This window comes from Lonchura striata, chromosome 11 (assembly GCF_050655825.1).
Source record: "Lonchura striata isolate lonStrDom1 chromosome 11, ASM5065582v1, whole genome shotgun sequence".
Lineage (NCBI taxonomy): Eukaryota > Metazoa > Chordata > Aves > Passeriformes > Estrildidae > Lonchura > Lonchura striata.
In genome coordinates, this window is record NC_140713.1 from 9573452 (window position 1) to 9585470 (window position 12019).

Consider the following 12019-nt stretch of genomic DNA (forward strand, 5'->3'; position numbering starts at 1 on the left):
GATAATGAGTAATCATCTCCATACACTCTGTTATTCTTCTTTGTTGTAATTAAACCTGGACTAAGTTAAAGATTTCATTCTCTGTGCAGGTATGATTGTACAAAAAGACAGATTTAGATTTTGTGCTTTTACATTAATTTGAAAGGCTTCGTAATTCACAAAGCTCTTTTCCTATTTTTCATTTTCATTGCTTTGAAGTTGAAGGAGACATGAAGCCAAATGAAATCTGGATGAGGCACCTCTCCCTGAGCAGTAGAGATGAAGCTCTTGATTTGGGGATAATATGTTCAGAATGTTGATGTTTTTGTAAAAGTTTATACCAAATTGCTTCCTAAGTACTGTAAATATGTACAGAATGTCGGTGGCATGAGTTTTATGGTAAACATTATAAGCTTAATTTAAAAGAGTAACACATAGTCTAGAAACACCAGGTGAATTTCGAGCTGCATCAGCAAAGATGCAATCTTGAAGTGAAAACATGGAAAGTGTGCACAGGTTTTTGTGTACACTTTTAAAATAACAGAAATCTACAGGTAGTAGCTTTCCTATAAGGTCCTGTTTATTCTTTGTGGCCTCAGTCTTGAAACTCTTTTCAGTCATCAAATGAACAATTAGGCTTGTTTTCATTAATGATTTGTACCAGCAATGAGTTATATAATTGTCAATAAAAAAATCCAATTTAGCACATAAGTTTTCTACATTTTCCTGCCTGGCAGTTCCCAAACCACTCCAAAAGCTTTATAATTTTCACATTATTATAATGTATTATATAACTGGAGTCCCTGACTGTACTGAGTGGGCATTAAATAAACTGGTTTGTAGCTCTGTGTACAAGAGAAGTGAACCTTGCATGGAGCCCTGGTGGGAAGAGAAGCTTTGGCTGGTGCATCCCTTCCTGGGTGAACAGTGCCATGAGTGCTGTGTGAGCACTTGGAGTGGCACGAGAAGAAGGAGAATTTTAATTTAATATTTCACCTAAGTTTCAGTTCTTGGTAGGCTGGAGTTGACCTTTATTGTGAGGTAGATCCACTATAAAAAGATGGAATTTGCCATTGCATTACAATACGATTGGCAAGTAGGGAATTTTCTGCTATCTGTATAGACTAACTACATCACAGAAGCCTGGATTTGGTTTTTTAAATTCTTTTTGGCAGACAGAATGTGTTTCATATTTTCTGTACCTGCTCATAGCTGTATTGTTTCTGGGTTAAAAAAAAAAAAAAGTTCAGAGTGCATAAAATCCAGCTCAATATCACATGAAAAATGATATGTTTGGTTCCTCAGAAAATTTGGAAGAATATGCACATTTTCACATAGGACTACAAGTATTGCACAAGTACTTTGATTTATCAGACTAGCATCGTGGGAACCCTTACTGTGAAATGGAGCCTTAGGGGACATTTTGACTCTCTAAATACAGAAGTTTGCAAATGTGATGCATGATCTAGGAAAATGCAGAGAGTGAGAGAAGCATGGTAAGAAAATGGAATAGGAGAAATGATATTGTGTTATTTGTTTATGAAATAGGACTACATTGTATTCTGAGAGAAAATCCTGCAGGTGGATTGAGAATTGTTAGGAGTACTGAGAAATTATGCATGGAAGAATAAACACCGTGTCTCTGCATTTAGACAATACAATAGAACATGGTAGGTATATATGGATAATAAATAGTATAAAGGAAATAAATTGCACTTTAAATACACTTCTCCTACCATTAGATTAATTAGTTATTCAATGAAGTTTAATAACTTTCAAAACAGGTACAGGAAGTTTTAGATTACATTTTCTTCTTCTATAAGTGTAATCAACCTCTGGAACTCATTGCTACAATAGATGGTAGATAACAAAACTTTGCAATAATTAAAATGAGTATTTTAAACTCAAGTTTTTGTATATAATGAGAGAACATGTACAATTGTTCCAGATAGAAACAGAGATGTAAATATTGAAATAACATTTCAATATTATTCAATAGATTTAGATTGTTATATGAAATAACATTTTTAGTAATGAGGCCAGCGTTGATAGGAATTAGGAAGGACCTTCCCTTGGGACGGGTGTGGGATGTTTTGTGCAGAAGGTTTGGGGTGCAATTCCCTTTGGGGTGGTTGTGCTTCTCTGCTGCCAGAACCCAAACCTCACACACAACCCTTTTGTGTAGTTGGACTTAGTTATCTTTTTGTTACAGCCTCAGAGCTCCTTGTGCTTTGGCAGTGAGGCATTAAAGCTGAGCAGAATTTATATTACTTAGATGTTTTATTTTGCTTTACACAGCCTTTTCTGCTAGAGAATTAGGAAAGTTCTGTATTAAGTGATATTTCAGCTGCAACAATGACATCTAGGGGCTGATTTATATTAATTTAATTTAGATACGTATCTCCTGGGTTTGAGAAGATGGTTACTAATATGTTTACTAAATCTAAATTATTAGTATTTGCTAAAAAGCTGTGAATCTGATATATGTCATATATTTGGAGAATAACCATGATATTTTTAACTTCTTATCATTTTGTCTTTTGTTTCCCCTTGATCTGTCTTTTAATTATTTTAGTACTGCTACCACTGCAAATCAGTGAATCTCTTATTACTTTAGACCTTGTATTTTTCCATGACAGGTTATCAAATGATGAGGTTTTTTCACTCTGTACTTTAGGTATACTTTTCTGTGAATTAAAGGGAAAACACTTTGCTTCTGCTTTCCTACATGACTTATTCTGTCTCCTAGAATCACATCTACTTGATTTTGTACAGGAAATGAGACAAAAAAATCCCCTGCTTCCCCCAGCTTTATGGGAGTGCAAACATAGGATTGACTACAGATTTAAACCCTGTGATTCAGGGCTACCTCTAAGCTCTACGTAAATCTAATTTTATGTGTGCAAGTAAGTGTATATGTAAAATACGTAATTGCAATTTAGAGATGATTTAACAGCATCTGTCCTATTATTTGCAAACTTACTCTCATTCCCTTGAATCTTAGTTATTCGACCATAAGTCACTTATTTGGAATTGCTTTTTACAGAAAAAAATTTCTATATTTCTTTCTCATCTGCTTCTTCACTTATATTTACAACTTTTTATCAGGAATAAGAGAATATAATTTTTTCCCAAAATTCCCCTCATGCTATTCTATGGAATATTGTTATTATCTTCAACATACTCACTTCTTATTGGTCTTGAGCTGAAGAGGCAACCAGGTGAACTGAAAAGAGTGAGACATCGTGGAAAGCTTCACATTGGCTCAAGGCAAAGTGCTAAAATTTTGTCTGCAATAACTAAGGTTTTTGTTTGTTTGTTTGTTTGTTTTTGTTTTGTTTTTGTTTTTTTTTTTAAATACAGCTATACCAACAGCAACTTATATAACTTATAATTTATATAGAAGTTACACTGGTACAGTAGGGCTTTTCACAGTTGCTGTATCTGTTAGTTTCATCCATGAAGGAAGTGAAAGCTTATTTCTGCCAGTGATGTTGGCAAAACATAACTAGAACTGCATTCTATGTTAAGTCTTACATTAAAATGTCACCCAGAATCACGCCCCTAACTGCTCTGACTGTGTTGGGAGGTGATTTTTATGGACTTGGTCAAAGTACTGCTGTGGCACATTTGTCTCTTGTTGGAAGGTCTGCAGTGAGTGCAAAGCAGGATAAACCTGGGCTGTAGCTGAGTGTGAGGGAGCAAGGACCTTACTGCCACCTTTTTCCTTTTTTTTTGGAAGGGGAAATGATAAACTTGCAGATTCTTAAGTGATGTTTTGCCATTATCTTCACCTCTCAGGGCTTCTCACAGCCTTCAGAACAGGCAGTTCCCTTACACCCGGGTTAATATAAAGTGTGGTCTGTGTGCATGTACTGAGAACAGATCTGTTTTAAATTAGTAAAATCATAGATTTTGTGGGGGATTTTACTGCTGAATTGGCCATGGGGAACTCCACTTAGAATAGGGACAAAAATTATTTATCTATAGAGAAAATATCAAGGCAGTCCGCAGAGACTTGCCACATGGTGTACTATATTGTAATATCCAGTATTTTTTCCTTTTTTATCACTTTGCATAGATACTGATATTTTTTGCCAGCTCTTACTCCAAACAGTGCTTTAGGTCTGTAGTCCAACCCAGGGAGTGCAGAATGGGATTTATTACTGTCAGTTGTAGCAGGGGGAGTCATATGCACAAAAGACTCTAACAGCAATGACAGCAAAGTACCACTCGTTTTGTCTTATTATAGTCAGAGAAAATACAGAAGTGCCTTTTGCATTCTTAAGAGAAATTATCTGTATGTGAAGTGTTGCATTAGAGCAGGTACATACTGATCCCAGTTGTTACATTTACCATTCAGAAATGCCCCAGTGGCTGTCCTCAGTGTGTATTTACACATCCAGGAGAATTCAGATGTGAATGATAAGCTGCAGTAAGCCTGGAATCAGATCATGCATTACATAAATTAATATTTCACCTGTAAAAGGAGATCCCCTAAAAAGAATTGGACTCCCTGGAGTTCTAATATAGCTAATAGTCCTATAATTGAGTCAATTGGTGATTTTTTTTTTTTTTACAGTTGTAGTTAAAAGGCATTACTTTTCCCTCCTTGTTAAACTGCTCTGTGTGGACTAAAATACCCTAATTTCTGGTCCAAGCAAGAACCTCTAGAGTATGTACTACACGCTAGCGTCCAAAAGACAAAATAGCCCCAAAAATTTGGAAATCCACTCAAGTGTGAAACTGTGGTATATCCATGACAATTTCATAATTAATTACCAATGCTGGCCAGAATAAAAGTATTAAAACTTTCTGCTCAGCATGGAAATTGGATAGCTTAAATCAAGAAATAAGAAGTGCCTTTGGATACTTCTCATGTCATTAAAGGGAATCATGGACCAGTCCTCTGCCCTTCAGTGAGTGGTTCTGGCAACTTTCCTTAAATTCCGTAGGCTGGTCTCCTGCAGACTTTTATACTTGAAATTCAATCTGTGTTTTGCCAAATGGGATTAGATAGAGTTTTTAAATCAAGCACAGAGCTGCTTGATGTGGATTTTAAGCAGTAGATTGTGTTTTTTGAGTGTGACATTTTTCAGATAACTTCAGGGTAAGAGTCACATTACCCTAACTACAATAAATTTTATGAAATTTATTGAACTGACCACATATTTGTCATGTGGATGATGTTCTGAGGCTCTTACTATGCTCCTATAGAACTTTTAGGAGTACAAACTTATATTATTTCTGAGCATCCATAGAAACACAGAGTACTGTAGATATTTTACAGTAAAGACATTGTTTTTTTGAAATATTCATTTTCTCTACAGAATCTTAAATAGGAAAATTTGCACAAGTTTTCTATGTGGGCTACAGAACTTACTGTGTATCTATCCCCTCAAAATCTCTGTTAAGAGATTGACATAAATGTGACAAGCTGGAATTGTTCATACTATTGTGGTTTTTATCTGAAAACTTAAAAAAGCAACAAACAAACAAACATAAACCCTGAGAAGGTAATGGACTGAAATTCTGTTGCAATTTTACTAAGTTCAGATTCTCATTCAGGTGTAAAATCAGGACTGCACAGTTTGGCTCACTTCGTGAACATTCCTTGGCATCCCAAGTTTGTTTTTTCCCTCTAACCCTCAGCACTGTGCTTGCCTGCAGGTCTGCAGGTCCTGTGTCTGCCTGTGTGTCTGTGTCTGTACTTCCATGTACACAGAGGCAGAAAATCAGTTTTTCATTGCAAATATGCACATGGAATCCGCACATAGTGAGCATCAAATAACTTTATGAAAACAAAGGAGTATGTTCATTCTTAGTTTTTCAATCTTCCTAATCTTTATTAGATAGGAGGAGACTGGAATGAACCGTCAGAGTTTTCTGTAGTGACCTTGAGGTGGCAGCAGCATTACATTCAATTCTGCTGTGCACCAAGTCCATTAAAGGTGAAAGTAAAATTTGCAATAAATCAAAATAATACTGATTGTTATAATTTTATTACCAGAGCATTAAGTCAATAAAACTTATCTGAAATGTCATTTGCATTGTATACAATTTTTACTAGTTATCAAGTATGTTTAAAAAGCATGTTTAAAGCAACCAAATGAAGAAATTGGTGATAAATTGTTGAAAATCTGGGACGTGTCTAATGATGTAGTAAAACTAAAGTCTGTTTTGATCTCTTGTATTGTAAAAGACTGTTTCTGAAAGCATTTGTTAGTACAATAATGTCTTGTGTTTTGACTAACTATATTTAATGTCCTAATGTCTGATTAAATATTTTTATGTAACTTGTCAGGTCTTTTTTCATTCATGATTTTATGTAAGAAGGTCATCTAATTATATGACACCCTTTCAGTGAAGGAGAATGTGTTTGTTTCTTTTAATAATGAGGAATAATGAAACTTATTTATGTTGGAAGTCAGGGAAATTTATTGGAGAATTACAACATGAGAAACATGAAAATTAAAAAACCCTTTTAATAGCATATTCATTACTGAGAAGCTTACAGGTAATGAAATAGTTGTGTGAAAGCCAGGATGCTGGGTGACATAACTCTGCTTATGGCAGCTTTCAAGCCAGGGTTGTTTTGCATTTCTATGCTGTCAATTACTGTTAGGTTACCAAATTATGATTAGGTAATTAGTCAAATAGGAGGCACTGGAAGAAAAGGAATTGACAAACTTGTAAGGCAGCTTTGGGCTGGGAAGACAGCTGGGGTGTTGGGATGTTGGAGTGTTGGGGTGTTGGGATGTTGGAGTGTTGGGGTGTTGGGATGTTGGAGTGTTGGAGTGTTGGGATGTTGGGATTTTGGAGTGTTGGAGTGTTGGGATGTTGGGATTTTGGAGTGTTGGAGTGTTGGGATGTTGGGATTTTGAAGTGTTGGGGTGTTGGGATGTTGGGGTGTTGGGGTGTTGTGATGATGGAGTGTTGGGATGTTGGAGTGTTGGGATGTTGGAGTGTTTGGGTGTTGTGATGATGGAGTGTTGGGATGTTGGAGTGTTGGGATGTTGGAGTGTTGGAGTGTTGGGATGTTAGGGTGTTGGGGTGTTGGGATGTTGGGGTGTTGGGATGTTGGGGTGTTGGGGTGTTGGGATGTTGGAGTGTTGGGGTGTTGGGATGTTGGAGTGTTGGAGTGTTGGGATGTTGGGATTTTGGAGTGTTGGAGTGTTGGGATGTTGGGATTTTGAAGTGTTGGGGTGTTGGGATGTTGGGGTGTTGGGGTGTTGTGATGATGGAGTGTTGGGATGTTGGAGTGTTGGGATGTTGGAGTGTTTGGGTGTTGTGATGATGGAGTGTTGGGATGTTGGAGATGTTGGAGTGTTGGAGTGTTGGGATGTTAGGGTGTTGGGGTGTTGGGATGTTGGGGTGTTGGGATGTTGGGGTGTTGGGGTGTTGGGGTGTTGGGATGTTGGGGTGTTGGGATGTTGGGGTGTTGGGATGTTGTGATGATGGAGTGTTGGGATGTTGGAGTGTTGGAGTGTTGGAGTGTTGGCATGTTGGGGTGGTGGGATGTTGGGGTGTTAGGATGTTGGGGTGTTGGAGTGTTGGGATGCTGGGATGTTGGGATGTTGGGGTGTTGAGGTGTTGGGGTGTTGGGGTGTTGGGATGTTGGAGTGTTGGGATGTTGGGGTGTTGGGGTGTTGGGATGTTGGAGTTTTGGGATGTTGGGGTGTTGGGGTGTTGGGATGTTGGGGTGTTGGGGTGTTGGGGTGTTGGGGTGTTGGGATGCTGCCTGTGCTATGGCTCTGTGAGGGCATTGCTGCTCAGGAGCTGCTGCTTTGCAAGACCAGCCCAGGCCTAGACTAAAATCCAAATTAGATTTCTGTTATCTAGTGGAATGATGGGGAAGCAGCAACACTCTAACAACATTTCCCTAACAAATGCAGAAAAATAATGATAGTGGTGTGTTTACATCAGTTAAAATCTGGTGTGAAGGAGTCTCTTTATGTAACAGATGCTAAAGGAGTACAAATAACTGCTTAAAGATAGCTTGTGTAGCTAATAAGATAAAATAAGATAAAATAATTCTGTGTAATTAAATGAAAAATAAGATTAACTTATTAATTGAATTTTGAATTTATTCAGTCTTTAAGTTTTAAGATTTGACATTTAGGCCTGTTTAACCTAGTATTAATTTTGTCCACTTCTTTTGTTTGTTGACAACTTTTTCAACTAAGGAAATAGAACTATTAAATATAAACAAGTATAGAAGTATGTAAACAAAAGTGTAAGTTGAATTCCAGTTCCACAATAAGGTGTTATTAAGTTTAAAAAACAGAGAATCACAAACCACAAGGCAACAGAGATTACAAAACACAAATGCTGTTTGGGCTGTGCCAGGGGTTGCTGGAGCCAATACAAATACTGTTACTTCTCTAAGACACAAATCTGGTCTTTCACCTCTGGTCTGTGCTGTCATCTTCTCTTTGTCACACTTCACTGTTTCTTGAACTAACTTCTGTGATTCCAGTGCCTGAAAAAGATGGAGAGAGACTTTTTATGAGGGCATGAAGTGATAGCACAAGAGGGAATGGTTTTAAACTGCCAGGGGCAGGGCTGGGTGGGATGTTGGGAATGAGGAATTGTTCCCTGGCAGGGTGGGCAGCCCTGGCCCAGGTGCCCAGAGCAGCTGTGGCTGCCCCTGGATCCCTGGCAGTGCCCAAGGCACATTTGGATGGGGCTTGGAGCAGCCTGGGACAGTGGAAGTTGTCCCTGCCCAAGGCAGGGGTGGGATGGGCTTTAAGGTCCCTTCCAGCCCAAACCATTTTGGGATTGTGGTTTTTCAAAATTTCCAAAGATGTGAACACAGCGAGTACCAAAAAGGCAGATAGCAGTACTCCTGGGAGGAATGTATTTCACCCTGAACCTATTTCTTCTGTCTTTCTGATTTTAACCTTATGGCTCTTTATCATCAAAATATATTTACCTCATAAATAAAAGTAAGGCTGTAAATGTGTATGAGCTGAACATAGTTAACTTGGAAACTAAATTAGTGATTTCACAGAACTATATAGAAAAGATATTTAGAGGGTACCCCTTATCTCTGTTGGTCAGGAACCTTGGTTGTCAGTATTCCAAAAGGGAGATGTACTTTTCATGTGTCTTTAGAGCAACATAAACACATTTTGTTGGAGAAATGTAATACTTGTCACAGTGGGGCTTCTTTATAAGTATACAAAATTCACATAAACAGGTTGCCCTCAACTTCAGTTGGAGAACAATCTACTATAGATGTGGTGGGATATTCCAGAGATTTTGACCTGGAACCAGTATTTTAGGTTTTATTCAAATGTTAGTGTAACATTTGCCTAATACTCTGCACAATTGTTAAGCAAGACCTTATTGTCCTGAGATCACGACATTGTTGTCTTAACAGTACCACTGTTAAACTAAAGTGGAAGGTACCTGGTGTGATCCATCTCTTTGGTTAAGCTGTGCAGTATCTGATAAAGGGTATTTTATTATTTTGTGGAGTAATTTGTATAGCAAAGAATAAATTGTAAGCTGTTCAGCAAGCAATACTACCATTCAGCAAAATCCCATTACCTAGAACATTAAAACAATCATTCTAAAACGTGATCTATAATGATTTGAACATGTTTGTAAAAAATAGATGACCACTGTACATTTACAGTTGACACAGAGGTCCCTAATGTCAAGAAAGCACTCTTGACCTTGATGGGTGGTTGCAATTCCATTTAAATCAATTGCCAATACAAGTCAAATGAAGTTCTTATGGCTGTCTAGTGTGCACTTCACTGTTCTTCTGACATTATTGTTCTACTCCAAGTCATTCTTCAATCTTAACAGCTGAGAGGGACCTGCATTCTGCAGCTTTATGGGGAAAGAGCACTAAGTTCTACTTCTCTGTGTTTTGAAAGCTTCTGCTCTTTTTCACAGTTTCCAAGCTAAGCAAACCACATTGTGTTCTGCATTAAACACAGGACTTGGTCTGTTGCTGGCAAAGCCAGGTGTTGCAGTGAGTACAAAATGCATCTTCCCTGCCCACCATCTTACTGTCCTTGATTTAACTTGATATCCTTGAAAGCTGGATATTTTGTTAATTTAACTTTATTAGAAGCTCTCACTATATTGCACATTTAGAACAGGATATGCTCTAAACATTATAATGGTTAATGATGGGGATTACAGCTTTTGAGGTATTTTGTGGTGTGGAAGAGAAAGAGGCACAGTATCCTAGAAAAAATAAGTTGAACACTTATCCTGTGTTTGTGCCTGTCTGGATACTTATTTTTTCAAAGAATTTTGTTAAAATTGGAGATATATATAAGAAAAGTGTTATGAACTTGTTAAACATTTTGCTTAGGAAAGAAAATCCTTGGCTGTACAGAACTTTCTAAAAATACCTGGGTCAGTGTTATTAACTTGTAATTTATTTGCTCTTCTAAATGAAATTAAGTGTCTACCTTTTAACAAGTGGGAGTATTAAAATCTGACATCATGGCCCAGAGTTTACATGACTTTCAAAACCCAAGCACAGATATTTTCTCTACAACAGATAATATAAACAATGGCTAATCCACTCCAGCCCCCACCCTCAATCACTTTAATGAGTAGTCCAAACTTCAAAAGATCCCATATTAATGAGAATAATGGAAAAACTCAACTCATATGCTAGCATTAGATACATATAACAGCTAATAAGAATTGGTAATGAAAAAAGTGATTCTGGTTGCCAGTGAAACCTGGCTGGGACAGTATTAAGAGGATGCTGCAATTAATGTAAAACTAATCACCAGTCTTCCATGGGGAAATGCAAATTGCAAGTTGTTAGAAGGCCTGTTTTGTTCCATAGGACTTGTATTGCTGCTAATCCACTTAGCAGCACACATGTTCCTCATTGAGGTGTGTTTAAATGAAAGTTTTGAAGAATTATTCCTATTTTAGAGATTCTATAGATTTATTTAGAGTCTGTATTTTGAGTCTTCTGGTTTTACTAAGTATGTAAGTATGTTTCCCTGCTCTTTCTTTGCCAGACTTATGGGCTGAGGTCAAAGTAAGTGGCTCTATTTTGTTCATTCTAAGCTCCTGGAAACTGTACTGTACAAAGCTATTGAAGTAACCACTTGACATACAGTGAATTTGGTACATATTCTGATCCTGTCTGTGCAGTTGAAATTCCAGGATTCTGCTGCATCTGATGCTCTTTCCTTCTGCTGGTGAGCAGGAATAGCTGCACAAACCCTGCATTGTTACCTGTCATTTTCAGGGCTGAACAAAACGTGAGACAAACTTTTGTGCTTGGTTTCATTAATTCATTTAAAGGTAGCCATAGGCAATGACTCCTTGCAGTGCCTGTGCGTTCTGGCAGGCAGCAGGAGGAAAAGTGTCAGCCTTGGCTGGGCTGTTCCTCAGCACAGGGACTTGTCCCCAAGCCTGGGTGTTCAAAGCCTTCTGTTCTGAAGAGCAGCTGTGCTGAATAAAGAGGTGCAGATGTCCTTATAACATTGGGAGTATCGTGGGAAGATGTGCTTGAAGAAATACCCTGAGCCACATTTACCTGAATTCACATTTACATCTGAAACAAATAACTCCTAACATTTGTCTTTAATCCACTGGAGAAGCAAGTTCAGGTTGAGTGCAGAAAGGAAGAACATTGGAGTAGTTGTGCTTGCACTTACAAATCCAAGATTGATACCAGAGTAAATACCTTTGCTTTCAATTAATTATGAAGGAATAATTTCTTTCAGGCAAGTTTAGCACGTGGCATAAGTAATTCTGGTGTATAAAAGACAATGTTATTAAAATCAAATGTTTGGCAAATATTTTGTCCAAAATTAAACACAATTTGGTCAGTGTTTGTTTCTTCACCAGATACTGTGGTTTGTTGCACTTTGAAGCTAAAGAGCAAAAACACAGAAGCTTATGAACCCTCTTGTCTTCTCTATGCCATTGAAGGTTTGACCTTTGATCATACAATGTAGTCCTTTCAGACAGTGAAGATTTTGACTCAGGTATGAAACCAACAAGAACAATTTCCAGAAAAAGAAATAATTTTGGTTTGTGTAGC